The sequence below is a fragment of the Pinus tabuliformis genome, chromosome 6 (assembly GCF_031772625.1).
Source record: "Pinus tabuliformis cultivar Carrire ecotype Pingquan chromosome 6, CPIR1, whole genome shotgun sequence".
NCBI lineage: Eukaryota > Viridiplantae > Streptophyta > Pinopsida > Pinales > Pinaceae > Pinus > Pinus tabuliformis.
The window spans coordinates 1,399,679,707-1,399,703,856 of NC_142292.1; the positions used below are offsets into that span (position 1 = coordinate 1,399,679,707).

At 39.5% G+C, this 24,150-nt stretch overlaps 2 pseudogenes; one reads left to right on the forward strand and one right to left on the reverse strand.

The window, feature by feature from the left end:
- Positions 1–15,234: 15,234 nt before the first annotated feature.
- Positions 15,235–16,522, forward strand: LOC149263888 (xylan glycosyltransferase MUCI21 pseudogene; annotated as a pseudogene).
- A 924-nt stretch (positions 16,523–17,446) lies between these two features.
- Positions 17,447–19,243, reverse strand: LOC149263889 (cytochrome P450 94A2 pseudogene; annotated as a pseudogene).
- Positions 19,244–24,150: the final 4,907 nt, after the last annotated feature.

Sequence of the window (24,150 nt, forward strand, 5' to 3'; positions counted from 1 at the left end):
TCCTGTGCAAACATCTCGAGGTAAGGAACTGTTGCGCCAAGGTATGGATCCACTATGTGTCATATCCACTGAAGAAGAAAACGTTCCAAACAAGAGGTAAATTCTCACAAGTATCCCTCTTTGGGATGTTGAGAACTCCAAAAATTCCACACACTCATTAACGAAACCTATAAATTGAGAACTTTCGTACAAGACTTGAAGTCACACTAAACTTGGACCAAAAGGCTCAGGCTCCAAGTAGCGTAAAGGAACATCTGTGAGATGATTTGTACCATTATCATATGGATCATTTTGCATGGCTACCTCCTAGAGTTGAAATGCATATTCTGTTAAATTTAGATATGTTCTATGCTAGAGAATTTTTTTCAATTTTCACAGTTAACTCAATATCTTTCTAGATTAGCAATCACATCAGCATTAAAGTAAACTGCAGATAGAAAGTAAATATAAATCGCAAAAGACAAGCCAAGACAAGAGGACACAAGATGTGGCGCTAGCCAAGGACAAACCCCAATGCGGGGAAACCCTTCGTCAATTCTTCTTATATGATCTTCAATAGTTCAGCATAGAGAGAGAGAGAGAGAGAGAGAGAGAGAGAGAGAGAGAGAGAGAGAGAGAGAGAGAGAGAGAAATAGTACATTTACAATAGAAGTCAATACTTTGAATTATCTAGATAAGAGCATAGATCATCTCCTAGGATGATGATACATGAGATCAGTTGAAGACATGTTGCTTCAACTAATTCTCCAAGGTGACTCCTTCACCTATCATAGTGTTGCATCTCATCATCATGTTGCACCTCACTATGCTGCACCATGTTGTACCCGTCATCACAATGCTAGACCTCATGTTGTTGTTGTCCCAGTGTTTAGAACTGTTGTACATAGTGCCACTACTGCACCATGCTTACTCTTGTCCCAATGTACTTGTTTCACTGTACTTGCTGATGTCCATGCTTTACCATGCCGTTGTTGTCCATGATTCTTCATGCTTGCAGCTGTCCCACTTGCAGTTGTCCTAGTGTCATTGAGGTTGTCCCATGTATAAGCTTGTTGTCTTTAACTGTTGCATGAAGACATGTAGCATCCAACCATATAGATACATCATACATAGAGTTGTACTATGCATCATACCATGTTGCACCCTTTTTACATTATGTTGCATTGCTACCCATCACTGTATGTTGATAGCACTATGTTGTAATATGTATACAACTATCATATACTATGTTGTCTATGTCACAACATTCATCACATCAAGCTGCACTCCTTTGGGGTATTCATCACTCCATGTTGACCCAACATGTGGCTCCCAGAGATTGTTCCAAGTCTGATCCAAATCTATTCAATATCCTTGACCCAATGCACCTCTAACACTGCTTCAAATATGCTTGACACTTTTCTGTTCCCGACTATTTTTTTAGAGCACTTGGGTATACTGCTGCAGCCCTAAGTTCCTCTCAACAATCCTCGAACAACCCTTCAAAAACCGCGGACTAGGCAAGGAGAGATGCTCCTCCTCCACGCTAAAGGTAAGGGCTCAAGACAGCCCTCAAATCTGCCCATGCTAGGTTTGTTGTAGTGGTATGGCATGTGGCCTACCACAAAACACTACTGCTACTCACGACACCCTCCAACAATGATACAAACCATCTGTTAGGTCTTAAACAAGCTAGTGTTTAGCTCCCAAGGCCTCGTCCTAGCACAACAAGCATCACAACTTCCTACAACGGACTTCAGACTTTTTTCAACCCATGAAACAGTGCTCCAACCCATGCTGCCCTAGCCTCCCATGTTGTGGCCTCAAAACAGAGATCTCCCTTTACACTTGTGGCTAGGGCTAGGGCTTGAACGCATAGCAGTTTAGGGCATATAGTAAACCCTTAGAGGACAGCGAGGGAGCCTACTTCAATCTCCTTCATGACAGCAGTGAGGGTCTCCCTTTGACTGTGTAAAGCCTTCTTTTATTAACTGTGTTAGGGCTTCTTCATTAGGGTAGCATAGAGCCTTTCTCCATTAGGGAAGCGTTATCCCTTATGATATCTTCTCCTACTGAAAACCAAAGCAAGTAGAGAGGAAGAGACCCCAAGTGTGTGTAGAAATGACTTGAAGGCTACCTCTATTTATACTGAAACGTTGAGCACAAGTGGGGTTTATTTGGTTGTTGGCCGACCTTGACGAATTGTCCCATAACACTAATAAATTCATATCTCCATGAATACTTATCGAGATCGGATGATATTTAGATCAATCCTACACCTCTCGATGAGAGGGATCCAAAAAAAATATCATCTGACATTAATAAGATGACCCACATGGATTTTGGTCGTTACCGTTTTTAACACTCCCTCTCAACTAGGGAGAACTCCATCCGCTGATCCATATGTTCAACTGTACTATCTCTGCCTTCAGTGCCCTGCATTACTTTGCTCTACTGAACCATGAAGAAGAAGAATTGATCAAGAATGTCTCATGCCATTCTCTATTGACCCGAAGTTAGTTTTATTGATCGTAGATCAATATCACAAGAGAGTGTCTCAAACCACTCATATTGATCCTAGATCAGTTTCATTGATCCCAGATCAATTGAGGTCATCCTAGCATATGGAGTACAGTAGATACAACGATGCATCCATCGATAGTACTAATATGGTTCCTAACCCCATTTCCCTGCTCATTGATCAGATGAGAGGTACTTCCCATGAGTCCCAGACTGCATGGGTAGGATGCCTCGACAAGAGAACTAATCATCCTATACCACAAGAGAACTAATCATCCTTGTCCCAAAGTCACCACGGGGTATCACAGGGGAAGGCTGAGCCATTTACCCTATACACATCGTACCATTAGGGGAGGGTGAGTTTCCCTATGGTCGTGTGTTGCTCCAGTAAGTACCCCAAGCCCCCTGATCTCCCAGAGCTCAATGCATGCAACATGTAGAACCTTTTAATAAGGTCTCTCAATGACTCCAAGTCGTTCAAGAAAGTCACATGTTTTACCTTTCCCCGGGGCTTTGACAAAATGTCTGCGACCTGTACATCAGTCTCAATGCGATGGAGCCTCCTCGCTCATCGAATTACCATATCCTAGATAAGGCAGTATCTAATGTCTATTTGCTAGAGCAATCATCAAATACGGGATTCCTCAACAATCGAATCCCCCCTGGTTGTCACAGAGGATCACAATGGTATTCATCATGTGTACAAACAACTCAGTCAAGAGCTTCCACAACCAGGTAGCTTCACACGAGATCATATTCGTAGCTATGCATTCGGTCTTGATGGTGCTTATAGCAACCAAGTTTTGTTTCCTACTCATCCATGATATCGAAGCAGAATCCAAAGAGAACCAACATAGAGAAGTGCTCTAGTGATCCTCCACACTACCTGCCCAGTCAACATTCGAATAATCATGCAACTTCATATTTCCGAGAGTGTATCTCAATCCATGAGAGATTGTGCCTCGAAGATATCTCGGAAGATTCTTGGCACCAATCCAGTGAGGCTCAACCAAATATGAGCTCACCATGCTAACTGAAAAACATATATCCGGACAAAAGTTCACCAAGAACATCAATGCAAATGAGTTTATGAAAATCAGAGGAATTTCCCAAATATAGTCTGGCATCATCAAGGGATTGCAGTTTACCATTCCACATTCAGAATCCAACTCCCTCTTACTTCTACAAGTGAGAGGGTTAGCACCTATCAGAAATAGGTCATTCTTAGAAGGTGTCGGTATGAGAGGTATATCATGCACAACCTTCAAACAATGGTTTGGATCAGCTTCAATCTTAGTGAATCTCAGCTTCATCTGACAGCTATCAATCCTCTCATATCAAACCCGGGGTGACTTTCTTCAAGCCATAGAGGGCTTTCTTCCATCTTTATACATGAGATTCCTGATCATGAATCTCAAACTCCTAGAGTTGTTCCAAACTTGTGGACCTGCTACATGAGGGGAATGGTCCCCTTGTAGGATTCTCCTTTGGTACATCTCAGACATGTACCTTCATGCTCTTCTTCAATTCAGGCATCCCTATCACCATCTAACTCACATCGGGTAGGGCCCCATAAGTAGACCACCAGTGTTATAGATGAGATATGTCAATTGACATGATCCCCAATGGACCATCCTACAACTTGATACAAATTTCCAACCTTGAACCCATGAGAAAAAACATCTTTTGAAAATTATATTTTCAAACACGTACCTTTCCATCGATGAATGCTTCCCTGTAACCTTTGATTTCCATTTCCGAAATGGACACTAGGTTCTTCTTGCAATCAAGTACATAAAAGAGATTTTGTAGATGAATCAAGTTACCCCCATTCAATTGAGGGGTAACATTTCCTACACCCTTTTCGGGATAGGTGGCATCAGCTCCAAGTATAATCCCACGATTTTTTCCATCTCTATCAAATTAGAGAGAACACCCTTCTATCTGGGGTTCCTTGCTTTCTTTGAAGAGTCGGCTATTTCCTTGATGACCTGCATTGCCTGACATTCCTATGATCATTGAAGATGTCCCTGGAATGATTGTTATCTTCATCAAGAGATGTGTCCCATCCATTTGGACACTCCTTCGCATAATGACCGAACTTATTATAAGCAAGGCATCTACCTTTCCTTTCACCTTGAGATCCGTACTTCCCATTGAAGTGATCTGTAGGTAGGCCATCAGAAGCTTCCGTTGCACCATAATATACTCTGCTTTGACTTCACCCTTGGTGAATTTGAAGAGGGATGAGGAATCCATCGATCCTTTTGTCCTTTCCCAACTGTCCTCGGTGATTTTTCTTTCACTCTTGCTTGGGCATTGTCTTCACCTCAGCTCTGATACCATGTTAAATTTAGGTATGTTCTATGCTAGAGCAATTTATTTCAATTTTCATAGTTAGCTCAACATATTTTCTAAATTAGCAATCACATCATCATTAAAGCAAACTACATATAGAACATAAATATAAATCGCAGAAGACAAGCCAAGACAAGACGACAGAAGATGTGGCGCTAGCTAGGGACAAACCCCAATGTGGGGAAACCCTTCGTCAATTCTTCTTATATGATCTTCAATAGTTCAACAAAGAGAGAAAGAGAGAGAGAGATAGAGATAGTACATTTACAAGATAAGTCAACACTTTGAATTATCTAGATAAGCGCATAGATCATCTCCTAGGATGATGATACATGAGATCAGTTGAAGACATGTTGTTTCAACTGATTCTCCAAGGTGACTCCTTCACCTATCATAGTATTGCATCTCATCATCATGCTGCACCTCACTATGTTGCACCATGCTGCACCCATCATCACAATGCTAGACCTCATGTTGCCGCTGTCCCAATGTTTAGCATTGTTGTACATAGTGTCATTTCTGCACCATGCTTATTTTTGTCCCAATGTACTTGTTGTTGTCAATGCTTTACCATGTTGTTGTTGTCCATGACTCTTCATGCTTGTAGCTACCCCATGTTGCAGTTGTCCCATGTGTCACCAATCTTGCAGTTGTCCCATGTATAAGCTTGTTGTACTTAACTGTTGCATGAAGACATGTAGCATCCAACCATATAGTTGCATCATACATACAGTTGTACTATGCATCATACTATGTTGCACCCTTTTTACATTATGTTCATTGCTACCCATCACTATATGTTGATAGCACTATGTTGTACTATGTATACAACTGTCATATACTATGTTGTCTATGTCACATCATTCATCACATCATGATGCACTCCTTTGGGGTATTCATCACTCCATCTTGACCCAACATGTGGCTCCCACAGGTTGTTCCAATTCTGATCCAAATCTGGTCAATATCCTTGAAACAATACACCTCTAACACTGCTTCAAATCTGATTGACACTTTTTTGTTGCTGACTGTTTTGTTTAGGGAACTTGGGCATACTGTTACAACCCTAAGTTCCTCTTAGCAATCCTCAAACAACCCTTCAAAAACTGCGGACTAGGCAAAGAGAGATGCTCCTCCTCCAAGCTGAAGGTAAGGGCTAAAGATAGCCCTCAAACCTGCCCACGCTAGGTTTGTTGTAGTGGTATGGCATGTGGCCTACCACACAACATTATTGCTACTCACGACACCCTCCAACAATGATATAAACCATCTGTTAGCCTTTAAACAAGCTAGCGTTCAACTCCCAAGGCCTCGGCCTAGCACAACAAGCATCATGACTTCCTACAACAGACTTCGGACTTTGTTCAACCCACGAAACAGTCCTCCAACCCATGTTGCCCTAGCCTCCCATGCTATGGCCTCAAAACATAGATCTCCCTTTAGACCTACGGTTAGGGCTAGGGCTTGAACGCATAGCAGTTTAGGGAATATAGTAAACCCTTGTAGGACATCGATGGAGCCTACTTCAATCTCCTTCATGACATCGGTGAGGGTCTCCCTTTGATTGCATAGAGCCTTCTTTTATTAACTGCGTTAGGGCTTCTTCATTAGGCCAGTGTAGAGCCTTTCTCCATTAGGGTAGTGTTATCCCTTAGGATCTCTTCTCCTAGTAAAACCCAAATACAAGTTGAGAGGAAGAGATCCCAAGTGTGTGTAGAAATAAATTGAGGGCCACCTCTATTTATACTAAAACGTTGAGCACAAGTGGGGTTCATTTGATTGCTGACCGACCTTGACGAATTGTCCCATAACACTAATAAATTCATATCTCCATGAATACTTATCGAAATTAGATGATCTTTTGATCAATCCTACACATCTCGATGAGAGGGATCCAAGAAAAATATTAGCTGCCATTAATAAGATGATCCACATGGAGTTTGGCCCTAGTTGCCAATTTTAACATATTCCAAGTTCCATAAAAGATCTCCCATGGTAGGCATGTCGATGCGCTGCTCTTCTAAGCACTTTTCGAAAGTCTCCTAAAGATGTTTCATAGAACCAGGGTTAATGGTCCCAACAAGGTGAGGGTCAATGAGTTTTTCAAGCTTGCCCATTTTCTTCTAGTGCATTGTCCAATCTTCTATGTTGAGTTGTTCTCTGGGTAAAACAAGATTAAGAGTTGGTGTTGCAGACGGAACCTCCAGTAATACTACTTTAAAAGAATAAACATTAGATTTCTATATTAGTTGTTGCCTTCTGAAGTATTCAGGATCAAGGTACCCAAAACTACCTTTCATTGCAGTACTTCCATGAGTCTAATCAAGAGTGGGTCTAGTCCATGAATATCCAAAGTCTGCAACCTTTACAAATATTCATTGTTTAGTAATATAATATTATAATATTTTTTCAGATAATAAACCTTATTATTTGAAACTAAATAGAAATAATAAGCCTGCTTATTCAAAAATTTATTTCATGATGAGTAGATAAAGTCTGCTTATTCGAAACTTTATTTCATGATTAGTAGTCGAGTGTTGGATAAATATATTTTATATGATTTGTTTTCATTTCTTATTCTCTACTTACATGGGCTTTATGGATGAAATTCGTAACCTTTGAAATTGAAATCTTCCCAAAAATTTAGACATTCGAATGGATTCAATTTGTATCTTCTAGTTCTAGTCGATAATCTTATTAGTATCTTCATCTTACGACAAGCCTAATCAGCACATTACATTACATGAATATTATATCATTAATTTTGATACATTTATTTCAAAGTTTCTGAATATAAAAATTGAGTTAAATTTTCTAATTATTTCATTAAAATAATATATTAAAAATAAATAAATTATTATTATTTAAAAATTTATAATATAATTTTACATTTAAAAAAGTATATATATATATATATATATATATATATATATATATATATATATATATATATATATATATATATTTAAGCTTGGTAGGACCATTCCATTTTATATTAACATAAGCAATTTTACACCACATAGATTGACCACGTAGCCTCAACTTGCCCCGAAGGGAAACCAAGTCTGCCAGCCACCTGTCTGCATTGTAAGCCATCCAAAAACAATAAAGTCTTAATCTCTCAAGCCAAGCTAGACATGTCTCAGTTTTGTGTCCATACACTACATAACTATCCAAATTGATATTTACAGTGTTTGTGATGGAAAATTCTTTAATACATGATGTTTCCTATTGATGCCCATTGATCTTAATACTGCTCATGGAGGATCCAAGGATTGAATACATATGTAATAGAAATAGTGGAACCGAGGAGGAAAGATATCGGAAGCCATCAGAAGAGAAAGAGAAAAGAGGAGAAGCCATGAAACCAAAGAATAAGAGGAAGAGTTCATCAGAAGCCATCAAGGAAGCAGGTTATCGCATATGCCCAAGGGTATGTGTTATCGGAAGAACAAAGAGCAACATCGATATCAGAGGAGCATAAACAGAATTATTGGAAGTCACAAGAAGATAAGACACAGGAGCAACAACTATCAGAAGCGTGGAAGAGTGAAAAGAAGTCATAGGAGCAAGAACCCAAGAATAAAACCATGTAATAACACCACATCAGAGAGTTTATATCGGAGGAACTTTATCGACGGTTCTATTATATTAAGTTGTGTAAACATTGCTCAAACCCCTGATTGCAATATAATGGAGTCAAGAAATGAACAACGGAGATCAAACCCAAGTGCTTGCGAAAGAAGAATGGCGGAGGAATAGATCTGGATCGTCAGATCGACAGATCTGTTAGATCGATTGTGATTAGAAATTGTGTGGGTAGGAAAGTACATATTTCCTTGATCATGGCCGAAGTCCCGCACTCAATCTTAGCAGCCGATCTCATATTCAACTCTTAGATCACAGTCAACTGCAAGGGTTAAGGCCATTTTAATCCATGTACTAGTCGAAGTCCCGCAAACCATAGATTGCGATATAATATGCAGACCTGATAGCTCCATTAGAACATATCTTTATGTAGTATCGCATCCAGATATTGGGGAAGTTACACAAATCACAAAGGGTTGTCACCCCGGACTGCCGATTGCGATAAACCCCTGAACCGCCGATTGCGATAAACCCCCGAACCGCCGACTAGGATAACATTGTGGACCCGCTGCACCATTATAGCATGACTTAATAAAATATCGCATCAGTGGTAATCGCAAGTTTCAAAGGATGTAAAACCGCTGATTGTGATAGAGGTGTGGACCTGACAGACTTATTAAAAATACTTTATTAAATATCGCATCCGCTACGGGGTGATATGTGAATATCGGTGATATTGAATGTTGTGATTATGGTATTCTCATGAAGTTGCGATTGCGGGATTAAAGTCATGACGTGTGGGGGCCTCTATTAATGTGGATTTTCATAAAGCTGCAAATGTGGGAGTCTTATGAAATTACGATTGCGATAAAGTGGTGGACCCAACAGGTTTATCAAAACAGTTTAATATAATATCGCATCCAGTAGGGGCAATCAGCCATCGACCATGTTATGGGCACGACTTGTAAAATACCTCAGAAAGTTGCGATTGCGATTGAGGTAGTGATGGGGCATGTGGGACCTTCCTGTGGGTATAGCCTCTCTTATATGATTTTCATGTCAAGTCTATGGATGAAAGACTCTTCGATATAATTTTAATATGCGAACTCATAAGTCGGCTTCTCCTCCCAATGAATGTGTCTTTTGATTATTGGAAAAACTCACATATATACAAGTTGAAACGCTTCACTTCAGGTAATTAATATCGGGAATCTAATAGAGAGAAGAAGTAATAGTTCACAACTTGTGAACTTGAAGAGACAGAGGAAGTTGAAGATCGAGAAGTCGAAAGGTCGAGCGAGCAAAAAAGGAAGCCAAAGGTCGAGCGAACAAAAGTGGAAGTTGAAGGTCGAGCTAGCGAAGAAGGAAGCCAAAAGGTCCAGCGGAAGAAGAAGGAAGCCAAAGGTTGAGCAAGCGAAGAAGGAAGCCGAAAGGTCCAGCGGAAGAAGAAGGAAGCCGAAGGTCGAAAATTCTATTGATTGGGTTATTTATTGAAAAGCTCGGACATGTGTTTGATAATGATTGAGATAACAGTTCAAAAGGACACCTCTGTGGATTTAAGAAGATTATCTGAGTATGAACAAGGTTGGTGCCTTGGAATTGGAAGGATTGGTGTCCTTGGAGTGGTGCTCACAAATCCAAGGTTGGTGCCTTGACAAGATAGGGTCAGAGCCCTTGGGGTTGGTGCCTCAGAATTGGAAGTATTGGTGTCCTTGGAGTTGGTGCTCCTAAATCCAAGGTTGGTGCCTTCACAAGATAGGGTTAGAGCCCTTGGGGTTGGTGCCTCAGAATGGGAAGGATTGGTTTCCTTGGAGTTGGTGCTCCTAAACACAAGGTTGGTGCCTTAAGAAGATAGGGTTGGTGCCCTAGAAGTTGGAGCCTCACAAAAGACCAAGTTGGTTCTTGGAAACAAGTTGTAGCCTTATATATATTGTCCCTGATTTATTGCAAATATTATATTAATAAAATCATTTATTCCTATTGTTCATTTTGTTTTCTAAATATACATGATTTAACTGGTAAAAATAAAAATTGAAAAGGAATATTGATTCACCCCAACCCCCCCCCCCCAATATTTCCAAATTGGTATTAGAGTCAGCACCTTCACTCAAAGCTTAACAGCTTGAAGGTTGATCATTAGAACACAAATGGCGAAACCAAGGAAGAAAGTCTCCAATCCTCCTAAAGATGTGTCTCCCTCTACCACTGAAATAGAAGTCAATCAATTTGTGAAGGCTCCATGGTTCAATGGAAACTTTGATATATGGGAGGCAAGAATGAGGAATTTCTTAAAGACTCAAGGCATTGAAGTCTGGAAATCGGTGATTGTTGATAGCATGATGGATGGAGAATCCAAGGCGTACAATGCAAAAGCAATGAAGGCAATCTTGAATGGGCTACCAGATTCTATAAAGGCCAATTTGGAAAAATGTTCGTCAGCAAAGGATATATGGGACAAACTTCATGACCTTCACTCAAAAGGAGCATTGACCATGACCACTAGTCAAGAAGATGATGGAAAGCAAGAAGGAAATCCCATCAAGGAAGCTGAAGATAATAGCGATTCCATCAACTGTAAAGAACACCTGGAAGATGAAGAGAATGAAAAAGATTTTGAAGAAGATCTCCTCACTAAACTTATGGCTGCCATGGAAGAGATTAGCATTTTGAAAAAGGAAAACAAGGAACTTAATAAGAAAGAACTAGTTGGTGACCAAGACCAAACAAGGAAGACAATTGACCTTGTGAAGCTTCAAGTACAAGAAAGGGATGAAGAGCTTTCCAAGCTTAAGAAGGAATTTCATCAAAGCAAAAGAAACATCATGATGAAGTCATATCCATGACAAATCAATTGGATAAAGCAAAGAAACGGGAAGATGCCTTGTCAAACCAACTTGAACAAAGGCACAAAAGCTTGAACAAACTTGAAGCAGAGATTGGTCAATACAAGGAAGAGGTCTCCTCCATTAGATCTCAACTAGAAGAAGCAAGGAAACAAGCACAAGGAGCTGAGAAGAAAATGAAAACTTTGGCATTCATAGAAGGACATCTTGATGAAGAAGAAAAGGAGAGAAACACCATGATATGCCAACTACAAGAAAAGGATGAAGAAATATTCAAACTAAAATCCGACCTCAACCTTCTCAAGGCCAAAACATGTAAAAATACAAGGATCATGGAGGAAATGGAGAGCAGTCTAGCAAAGGAAAATGAAGAAATCTTTAGAATGAAATCAGATATCATCTCTCTTAAAATAGAAGCAAATGAAGCAACTTGTATTAAGGAAGAGATTGAGAAACAACTTGCTAAGAAGAATAAAGACTACGAAAGATTGGAAGAAGAAATTGTCTCCCTCAAGAAAAAGGTTGAAGGGATGGACAAATTTTTGAAGAACTCTCAAGCCTTGGATGACATAAAATCATTTATTGCTATTGTTCATTTTGTGTTCTAAATAGAAATGATTTAACTAGTAAAAATAACAATTGAAAAGGAATACTGATTTACCCCCCCACTCTCAGTATTTCCGACAAAGCTTGGCAGGACCATTCCACTTTCTATTAAACATAAGCAAGTTTACACCACACAGATTGACGAGGTAGCCTCAACTCTCCCCGAAGGGAAACCAAGTCTGTTAGCCACTTGTTTGCATTGTAAGCCATCCAAAAACAATAAAGTCTTAATCTCTCAAGCCAAGCTAGATATGTCTCAGTTTTGTGTCCATACACTACATAACTATCTAAACTGGTATTTGCAACAAAAAAATTAAAAGCTATCTGCATAAAACAAAAGTATGCATGGGTAAGAGTCTATTCCTTCTGTTCCTCTAAGGCAGATTCAATAGGTGTCGGATCCTTGGCGGATGCCCCTGGCATGTCATTTAGCTCCAGTATGCAAGGGATGTGGTGGTCAATTCTATCCAACCTGATATCTTGTTTATGTACTTGGAAGAGGATTTTATGCAAATCTTGCTTATAGCTCGCCATTCCCTGGAGTGTCACTACCATTCCCATGGAAATCTGTTCCATTACCTTGCCTAATAAACTCTTCATTAACTAGTAAAGGTACAAAGTTTGCTTAAACTGCATGATTCATCCTCGGGTGTTGTCCGGATCTAGGGAAAATTTTAAGGATGGAAATTTGTCTTAAAGTTTAGAAACCTTGGCGAATCCCACTAATCCATAATATGAAATCTATAAAATGTTTGGAGATATTTTTGTAAAAATATTCAAATTTATAATATTTTTATATAGTCTATATATATATATATATATATTTTTGGCAATTTTTAGGGTAAAATAATTTCATTCCATAAAATTTTGGTGAATCATTTTTACAAAAAAATGGAAATTAATGAATCTTTTCTCTGGAAAAAGCATAGAAAATTAGCCCATGGGTGAATATTAGCCCCTAAAAGTTTCCCTGCACGGATCCGAGACTAAGGTCCTCCAATTGTCCGTTTCTTCCTTTGTCTCATTGCCTTGTTTTATTTCCTCTTCCCACTCTTCTAACAATTTCCAGATTCCTGCATCCATCCCCTCATGGCAAGCCTCCGTCGCTTCAGTGATAAAGTGTTCTACTGACTTCCTGCCCTTGCACGGTTCCAAAGTGCTCGACTCCTTATCTTTCCTACGTGTCGGGCCTCTCCTTCCACGACCACGTCCCCTCATAGCACGAGCCATGACCTGCTTGCCAGAGCACTGGTAACAACAACATTTAGTTAAATTGAAACACAACATCGTAGTTATGCGCCACCCCCTAGTGACTATGTTCTGAATTTCTTTTCCATCATTATGCGCCATCCCCTGCTTCTCCTCTCCGCTTTCTCTCACGGTTTTCGAGCTGGGGTGGTCCTGAGACCGTAGCCTGCAATGGGGAGGTCCATAGACCAAACCCCCTATTGCACCCTTTTTCCAATCCCCATTACTAGCATTCACATGCAGATCAGCCGACCCTTTCCTAAGCCATTCTCACAGACCCCTCTTTCTTCTTATAGTTTGTGCGGAGTAGTTCAAGTCCCTTTCCCCCTCTACCCAGGGATTAGTGGTGCTGCCCCTTAGTGCCAACCAATTGAGTTTCCACTTTGATTTTTTGGCCTTGCCATCAGTCCGATAGGAATTCTGATTAACTTAACATTTTATTTGCATGCAACGTGAGTGGCTGCGCCCCTAGCCTCCTACAAATTGCTTCCCCCTGCCCCCTTTTACCATCTCATGCCCCTCATACACTCTCTTGCCACAGTTAACCTCACCCTAAGCATTGTTTAAGGAGCACGGTGCATCCAAACCCAACATCATGCAATTTTCCCCTTGACGGTCATAGGCATTACCCGTGTGGCAAAGGGTATGGATACAAACCCAGGCAATTGCCAGTAATTTCCTTCCCCATTGCCACTAGCAATTTTCAATCCCTCAGGCCCTCCTATTTACCCTCCTCTTCCCCAGCAAAACCCCAACCATAACATAATTACAGTGGTGGAGCAAAGCCGAATTACATACCCGGGATCAACAACCATTTGTCATTGAGTTTGGCGTCTTTGGTTCTGTCGTCCTCCCACTCCACTGCGATACCACCTTTCTCCACAAGCTGACCCTCCAACATTGAATGCCTGCTTCACTCACTAGCATATATGCCTTGCCTTACCTCCTGTCCCGCCACGTTTCCCACCTACCCAGCATGCATTCATGCCAAGGGTCAACGCACCCACTGCCTTAAGCATGTGGGGGCCGGCGGTACTAATTGCAAGAGTACTGATCATTACTACAACCAATCTGTCCCAACTGTCGACCCGCATCCCGATCAAGGGTACATTTAAAAATATATTATTGAAATGAAAAATACAATATTACTCAAAATTATTAATTATATTTCCTCAAATTCAAAAATCCAAATACTAAATGTAAAACTTAAATTATCATTTAGGTCATAAAACTTCTATAGCCCGCCCTAACCCAGCTAATCCCTGCAACTAATGAATATTCAATCTAGGGAAACATCTCGGGAGTCCCACCAAGACCAAGACCATGTGGTTAGTTTAGGCAACCCCTTCCCCTCAAAATGATAGTGTTAGTCTCATTGAGAGTTAGTGGTAGTATTGAACCATAAAAATGTAGATTCCCCAACTCGTTGAAAGTGATGGTGGTTACCAAATCGAAACTATCTATATATATAGATATAATCAAGTGTAATATTTATCTTAACATGAACATGTGATAAATATAAATTATTATAAATTATTGTTTAAAAATTTAAAAATTATTTGAAAAATAATAATCTCATTTGTATTTTTTTAACCTGATATTATAATGAATTAAATATATATAGCATTACACATATTATAAATAATTAATTTAAAAATTTATTTATTTATTAATAAAAATAATTTAATATTGAATAAAATAATAAACTAAAATTCCACGGAGTGTGGTTCAGGCTTGCAACAGAGACCTGCAACAACTAAAGGGATGAATCCATGGTTAGTTTTTGTTATTATAGTTCTGGACCTTTTATATCATAAAGTGGTGGAAGAGAAACATTTTCAAAATGAAAAAATTTATTGGGCAATCGATATTCTAATAAAGTCTGGTTCATCTTTTGGGCTTCGTAGTTTATATTGCATTTGCACATTCATTAACCCTGTAATGAAAAGAGAGGAAACCTTCTTTGATGGTGACCATGAAATAAAACAAAATGAATTTGATAGTTCATTCAGTCTTTTATTACATAAAAAGGAACTCATCCAGCTCTGGTATAAGTGGGGCGCATCAAATGAAATGAGACGAAAGCCTTTAGATGTATATAACCATAAGCTTTTCTATAAGGAAACCCGCAATTTGTGTAGGAGAAGGTAATAAAACTTGGAGAAATACCAGAGAGATTTTGTGCTGCGATAGTTCACACTTTCGCACAGACATATGTTGTTTGAGAGGGGATGTGCGTACCCACTCTCAATCTTCCTCTGTTTTCCTTTACTCATAATAATCAAATGACTAGAGAGGAGAAAATCAGGGCATATACACGCAAATGGGAGAGCAGTATCATGAGCACGATTGACGAAGTCCCTCTTAAAATAGTGAGTCCGACCGATGAGAATGGGCACGAACAGCTCCGAAATTCCTGCCAAGTGCAGCACTCGGTGCCTGCACTGGTTTTTGTCCACTGGAGGATACACAGGAAATGTTTACCATGAGTTCAACGATGGTTTATTGCCTCTCTATTTAACTTCACAACATCTCCAAGGCGAAGTTGTTTTCATCATTCTTGAATGGATACCATGAGTGGTGGATGATGAAATACCAGGATCGCGTGAAGCCGTTGAACAAGTACCCAGGTTTTTATTTCATGAGTGGTGGATGATGAAATACCAGGACCGTGTGAAGCAGCTGAGCAAGTACCCAGGTTTTTATTTCAGGAAGGATAAGAGAGTCCATTGTTTTCCAGAGATGATAGTCGGGATGACGATACATGGTGAGTTGAGTGTGGATCCATCGCCCATGAAGGAAGGTAAGACAATTAGGGACTTTCAGTGGCTTTCCAGCGAGGTGTATGCTCCCAATAGATTGCCAAATTTGATTAACGAAACCTCTAAAGTTCCCCTTCATGGATTAAAGCCCATATTGGTAATAATATCTAGGCAGAAATCAAGAGTGATGCTGAACCAGAAAGAAATAACGAGATTAGCTCAGAAAATAGGTTTCCAAGTGGAAGTGTTAAATCCCAAACGATCTACAGCGATGGCAGAGTTGTTCAGAGCTTTGAATTCGTGCGATGTTATGCTGGGTGTCCACGACGCTGCCATGACGTTGCAGGTTTCTGGAAGATATGCGGCTCTCTCCTCCGCCTCCTCCTACTTTTCTCTTCGATGGCTGCTCTAACCCTGTATGTCATAGGGGTGTCTGTTGCAGAGCGTTTCTTGGGCAAGTTCGAATGGCTGCTCTGACCCCTATATCATAAGTGTGTCTGTTGCACAGCGTTTCTTGGGCAGGTTCGATTGAGGTGAGCCGGAAGGTGCTACTTATAAAGGACTGAATGATGCAGACAAAACTTCACCATCCTGTAGGAGGTTTATCGTGCGCTCAGAATCAGGCATTAATGGCTTAACCGTCTCAAAGTCATGGAAGCACAACTATCTTAAGGCGCGAAAATATTTTCAACGTACTGGCAGTAGGATCCTTCCCAGATTAGTATTCTCAACAGCCTAGAACGTTTTTCACTGATGATCCAATGGTGGAAGATTTTTTCACAGTCTAACAATCGATCGAATGGCCCACTAGATTTTTCCATCGTCCCACTATAAGACAGAGTAGAACGTTCTTCACTGATGATCCAATAGTGAAAGATTTTTTCAATCGTCTAACAATCGATCTAATGGCTTACTAGATTTTTTCATCTTCTAGCAATAAATTTAACAACCCAAACTAGATTTTTTTCATTATAACCCACAATAAGACAGAGTGGCCCACGATGAAACAAAGTAATATGGAGGTTATCTAACAATCAATCTAACAACCCACAATAAGACAGAGTGGCCCACGATGAAACAAAGTAATATGGAGGGAGAACAAAGTAATATGGAGGGAGAGTTCATTTCAGAAAGAAACATCCTCTGCTTAATTACAATGTTTATTTAATCCGTAAATTTACATCCATCCAAAATAATTGGTCCACGATGAAACAAAGTAACATGGAGGGAGAGTTAATTTCAGAAAGAAACACCTTGTGGTTTAATTACAATGTTTATTTAATCCGTAAATTTACATCCATCCAAAATAATTACAAAGCTTTACTTGTATATTTAAATATTCATACTGTTAAAGGGACCATCTAAAAAAATCATCGTCTAACAATCGATCTAACAACCCACGATAAAACAGAGTGACTCACGATGAAACAGAATAACATGATAAAGACAGAGTGAACAGAGTAACATGAAGAGATAGTTCATTTCAGAAAGAAACACCTTACTACTTAAGGATGCTTATTTAATCCCTAAATTCACATCCATCCAAAATAATTACAAAACTCTACTTGTATATTTAAATATTCGTACAGTTACGGGGACCATCTAAAACAATTACAAAGCTCTACTTTATATTTAAATATTCATATCGCTGGAAGAAGTTACAGGGCACCTTCCAGTACCCATGATATCCTCCCTGTTTCAGTGACTTCTCACGCTGACAGGCAGTCCATTCTGCATTCGCAAAGTGATGGACAATACATATTTCGGGATGTACCCGGTGTCTACCTCCAGACTGAACCTATGAATGACAGATGCCACAATGGACTTCATCTGTATGAACGCCATCTCTTTTCCCAAACATATGCGAGGCCCGGCTTGGAACACAGTAAATTTGTAAGGATTTTCCCCCACAAATTCCCCATCTTTCAGCCATCTCTCGGGTCTGAAATCCATGAAATCCTCACCCCAAATGCTCTCCATCCTGCCCATTGAATATATATTGTAATCCACAAACCATCCCCGGGGTACAACAGTCCCGTCTGGCAATACATCATCTTCCGCAGCAACCTTTGAATCGACAGGCACGGGAGGCCACAGCCTCATGGACTCACAGAGCGCGGCATGGAGATACGGCATGCCCTTCAGGTCATCAAAGTCGAAGACAACCCATTCATCTTCGGGCTGTATGGAATTTCTGCTGCCTGTAACGAGCAAAATTTCTCTGCGAATGGCTTCCTGGACATGGGGTCGAGACGAAATCAGCCAGAAAAACCAAGTTAAGGCAGTCGAAGTGGTATCCCTCCCTGCCATCATAAAACTAACCATCATATCTCTGATGAATAATTCCGATTTTTCGCCCGCCATTGCCATCTTCTGCGAACCTTTCTGATCGCATTCTGTCTCAAATTGCTCCCAATCAGACAGAGCTGCCGCCATGAATCTTGAAAGCAAGTCTTCCCTCACATGCCCTTCAGAGATCTCACTTCCCCTGGAACGAATAATGTCCATGGCAAATTCGTTCACTACATTTATCGCTTCTCTTAACCGCCTCTCAGAACCGATGTCAAGCTTTCGCTTGATTCTCCACAGAAAGGGTAAAATGGAAAAAAACCTGCCAGCGCTAATATCAAGAGCATCGTTAAAAGCCTCTGCAAATTGGGACCTGGGCAGAGAAGGGTGGAGGCAACCGGGATCGACACCGAACGCCACCTTGCAGATATTGTCGAATGCAAACCTCATCAGAACGTCCTGCAAGTCTATGATCTCTCCCCCTTCGCATGAGCTCTTGAGCACCACCATTAGCCGGTTCTTGATTTCCCACTGAACAGCCTCCACTACGAAGTTCCGGAGCGACTTGGTATTGAATTCGTAGCTCGCAGCCTTCCTCTGCATTTTCCACAGCTCCCCATCCGTGTTGAAGATCCCCTTGCCCAGGAAATCGTGGAGAAAGAAACTGAAGCGTTCTCCCTTGGGGTAATTCTGAAAATTGGCTCTCAGAATATGCTCCACGTTAGAGGGATTCGCAGTGATAAAGCCTCGGACGCCTCCTGGGCGCTGGACCATACATGTGTGGGAAGGGATTCTGGAAAGAATATCCACTGTCCATTCCAGAACCCTGTCCCTGTTCTTGAAAAATTCCCACAGAATACCAATTACAGGATATATTACAGGACCTTGGTATGGCCGATTGCTTCGATTTCTTGTAATGAAAAAGAGTAGGAAGCCAAATGAGAAGAGAAGAAAGGCAAACAGAAACTGGTCGATTGCCATGGCAAAAGCTTGTCTGGTTTAGAAAACTTCAATTCGGGTCTATATGGGTGGAAAGAAGGGCGATCACAGGGACATCATCTGTCCCTCCAAAATCCTACCCAAACAGAAGCCGTATCCATCTATGGTTGGTTTCTTTTCCTATTGCTTATTAAATAATATTTTATTTTTATTTAATTAACCAAATGAGTAGTGACTCAATGATCAGTTCTTTTCCTATTGCTTATTAAATAATATTTTATTCTTATTTAGTTAACAAAATGAGTAGTGATCCTATGGTCAGCTTACTGTTTAATGTTTTCTCTCGATCATATAAAATTATATAAATTAAAAAAAGCAGTTTTAAAATATATGTTTTCTCTCGATCATATAAAATTATATAAATTAAAAAAAGCAGTTTTAAAATATATGTTCAAATTATGATTTTTTTGCTTATTAAAATTTTATTTTATTTTTATTTAATTAAATAAATGAAAATAAAGTGATTATTTCGAAAAATAATTTTATTGTCAAAATACAATGTAGTTATTCAAAAAAATATATAAATTAAAGAAAATGAGTTTTAAAATATATGTGAAAGTGAATCACTTTCAAATTAGGTTAACTTTAGAATGCTTTCTCATTTTAACTTGAATTTGTTTATTTAATTCTACCTATTAGTTGAATTGGTTTATTTAATTCTAAGTATTAGTTGAAGTGTTAATATAAAAATATACAAATTAAAAAAAACAGAGCAAAATAATTTTAGAATATATGTATTAGTTGAAGTGTTAATATAAAAATATACAAATTAAAAAAACAAAACAAAACAATTTTAGAATATTTGTGAAAGTGAATCACTTTGTTTGTGATATATAATTTTTAAATATTTTTTCATTATAATTTGAGTTTGTCTTTTATTTAATGTTATTAATATATTTATGAGAAGAGGTGTGTTTAATTTTTAAAAGTGTTGTTAAATTTATATGATGAAGACTTTTGGTACATGTTTTTATATATTATTTTTATAATTAATAATAATAATAAAGTTATAATTTGGTTTTATTTTTTTATGATTTTTTAATTTTGTGATGTAAGTGCTTTGTTTTGTTTTGTTTTTTAATAGATGCATTAGTTATTATTTTATAGATAAAGGGGTTTTATACATCAATTTGATGTCTAATTTGGTTGTAATATTAAAACTAGCAATTGCACCAAAGCTCTAAAGGAACACAGAAAGGAGGAGTGAGAATGTGGAAGGTAATAACCAAGTAAAAAATATGGAGTTAATGACTAAAGTGGAAATTAAGGTGCAATTGAAACATTTTATGTATGGCTTACTTTGATTTTTTTATTACTATTTTTTTAATTTGTTAATGTATGTATTATTTTATTGTGTTTCAATTTGGCATTTAGTGACAAAATCTCCTTAATAATAAGCTCTAGAGCGTCTTTGGGGCAAAACTTGTTTAAGTGGACATTAAAATGTGTCTCCATAAATGAGGGGTGGTTTCAGGGGTTTTGAAATCAAAGCAGAAAAAAGCATACGATGCTGATATAAATATAGCCATGTTGTTGCTTCTGTTGTTGATAAGACAAACAACCATCAGATCTATGTTGCCATGTAGACAGTTCCTGACCATTATTGGGTTTTCAACTAGTTTTCCATATAAAGAAGCATTTTCTATGTAATCAAGTGGTGGGATATAGAAATATTTGTCTCTCATGGTCTGTGTTGGCAGCTACAGGGATTGAACTTGAATTTGAAATTTGAAATTGAGATCTCTTGGAGTGCTGCATATCTAAGTTTAATATAGTTCTACACTAATGTATTCCAGTCAGTGTTGAGATAATAGACTTGGCCCTGTAAAGAATCCTCATCTTTGAGCTTGGCATTCTAGTGTTTACTATTGCAGCTTATTGAATTTCTAACATTTGGGTAATTGTTCATTCTTGGAACACTAGAGATCCAAGTTTAATATAGTTCTACACTGGTGTATTCCTAATAGGCTTGCCCTATTAAGAATCCTCGTCCGTTGAGCCTGGCACTTTATTGTCTACTGCTGCAGCTTATTGAATTTCTGGCATTTGGGCAATTGTTCATTCTTGGAACATTACAGATTCAAGTTTAATATAGTTCTACACTGGTGTATTCTAATTAGTGTGGTGATAATAGGCTTGGCCATATAAATAATCCCCATCTGTTGAGCTTGGCACTTTATTGTCTCATGCTGCAGTTGCTTGAATTTTTCGCATTAGGGCAATTGTTCGTTCAAAGTCTCCTGCTGCAGTTGCTTGAGTTTCGGGCATTTGGGCAATTGTTCATTCACTGTCTCATGTTGCAGTTGCTTGCGTTTCTAGCACTTTGGAAGTTGCTCATTCATGGTCTATTACTGAAACTTATTGAGTTCTAGCATTTGGGCAATTGTTCATCTATTGTCTCCTGCTATAGTTTATTGAGTTTTCACATTGGGAAAATTGCTCACTATTGCATTCTTTCATTTTTTAACTCTAGATGTTTGTTGCCCATTTTTTTTAAAGCTTTTGTCCATCATCTCAAGCCTGTTTTTCCCCACTGCTTTCCCTCTGTCTATCCATCTTGCCCCCAAATTTGAGACATCAAGGTCTTCGTTGAGCTTTGGTCTAATTGGAAAGTGGTTATAAGAGTTTACCATAATTAGATTTGGTTAAATTCTTGGCCTGTAATTTTTTATGGGCTTATCCTGAAGTGGTAAGTCCTAGGAATTGTTGGGTGTGGAGCCTGATTATCTTCTATATTCAAAGGTATCGCCACATAGGACCCCAGTTAGAAATGGGGGTGGCAACGCCGCCCGTAAAATATTCGCTGTAGGGGGGGTCCAGGGGGGGCCGCTGCGACCTTTAGGAGCCCCCCCTGGCGGGGGGTTTCAGGGGCAGCGCCCCCGAAGCTAAAAACAACTGTAAAATTGCCTTGTAAAAGTATAGTAATTTCTAGTCAATCTGGGTCGTTCATTAGGCGGATGATCTGACGGTAGAACTTATGTTTAGTTTAGGGTTTTTTGCCCTAGAAGGAAACCCCTCTCTTTGTATGAGGGTATTGTATTTGAGGCTGTGAGATAGATGTGTATTCTATGAGCGAGAAACAGAGAGGTGAGACTGTGAGAGAAAACAGAGGATATTACAGCAGATTTGTTGTAGGTTGTGTCTCTTCATTTTGCTGGATAATAGAAAGGAAGGACTGACTGTTCGGGGTGGACATAGCCCAAACTGGGTGAACCACGTATATCTGTGTCTCTCTTGTTTTGTGCGTTTTCTGTGTTTATATTTCTGCAATATTTTATGTGTTCCATTGCTTCGTAATATATAATTTTCTAACAGGGATTTCAGTGCTACTCTCCGAGCACAATTTGGGTCTTTCATGTCAAAAGAGAAGGTGCAAGTGCAAATTTATTCCCGAGCAGGCAGGTAGAATATTGTTGTTAACTTGTGGGGGGTTGTATTATTCCCTTTTGTTGCCTATTGTATAATATATTTTATTAATACAATGATCGGGGCTTTTGAAGGTCTAATGGCTTCATTTGAGCATAATAACATTCTAGTATCTGACAATGATAGATTTCTAGCAGATTCCAGCATGATGAGTCAATCTTATTCTTCATCTCTTGCCCCTCACATGTCAAGTGCCACCAGGAAATCATTATCACCATCTCCAGAGAGGAATTTCAAGAGAAAACAATAAGAACTAGGCCGGTACTTGGGTGTTAGAAGGAGACCATGGGGTTGTGATGTTGCAGAGATTCGAGACTCCACTACCAAAGAAATACGTTGGCTTGACACCTTCGATACAACCAAAGAAGCAATCTTGGCTTATGACAGAGTTGCACGATCAATGCGAGGGATCAAGGCCATAACCAATTTCATGTACGTTGATATGCCCCAGGGTGCCTCCCTGACTAATGACATATCTGATATGCCCCAGGGTGCCTCCCTGACTAATGACATATCTCTAGAAGAGATTGCGAGACTGAGGAGCTTGTTGTTGGATTCTCAAATGAACTGGACAGATCAATAACAACAACAGGGCCAACCAGAGCGAGTTTTCTATAATATTGAAGAGCATTCAAGACCTTCCAAGTGAGAATGAAAATTTCCCCACCATCTACGGTCAAGCAAGACGACAAGGGCAATACTCTTTCTAGGCGTAACTTTCTTACTCGACGAAGGAAGATGAAAATGAGGGATTATAATTCGTTGCAATGAACAATGTTTTCACATTGAAAGCTTGTAGAGAAAAACGTCTTTAGCGTAATTAAATTATTGCAACCCAGTATGGAAGAGATCTTATAATATCCTATAATGTTATTGTTATGTTATGTTATCTAAATATTTTGGCTAGGCCAATTACATAAAAATAAAAAGAAAAATATATATATATATATATATATATATATATATATATACTTTTAACCAGATGGACTGGTGACAGCGGAAAAGAGGAACGAGGCGCGGCGACTTAGGGTTTTCTGGGCTTGGCTGCTACTTGGCCTGCGGCGGCGGGGCCTTCGCGGGCGGGGATCTGGTCGGCCTCCATCCTCGCCGGGGCTTGCTGGTTCTGCGGTTCCGGATCCGGAGGTTTTGTGGCTGCGGTGAGACATCCTCTTCGGAGATCCGGGTTTTGACCTGAGCGGCGGCGGCATTCTTCTGCACATTCTCAGACTAGGCGGTTTTTGCAAGGGGTTTTAGCCTCTGTGCGTTTTGTGCTGCGCCGCTGTGTGGGAACCGGGGCTTAGGGCCTGATATCCTTCATGGGGGCGAGGTGGCTGCCCTAGCCGCCTCTGCCCCTCACCGACCCGCCTCAGCATTTTGGGACCTGTTCGGGCTCTTTTGCTGCTGCTGGGTTCATATTTTTGTCTTCCATTGCAGCTTTGGAGAGTGTTGAGGGATCTGCGATTCGTGCCCCTCTTCTATGGCTGTATTTGGTTCGTATCTTTTCTGGTTTCACTGGACAGTTGTGTGGATTT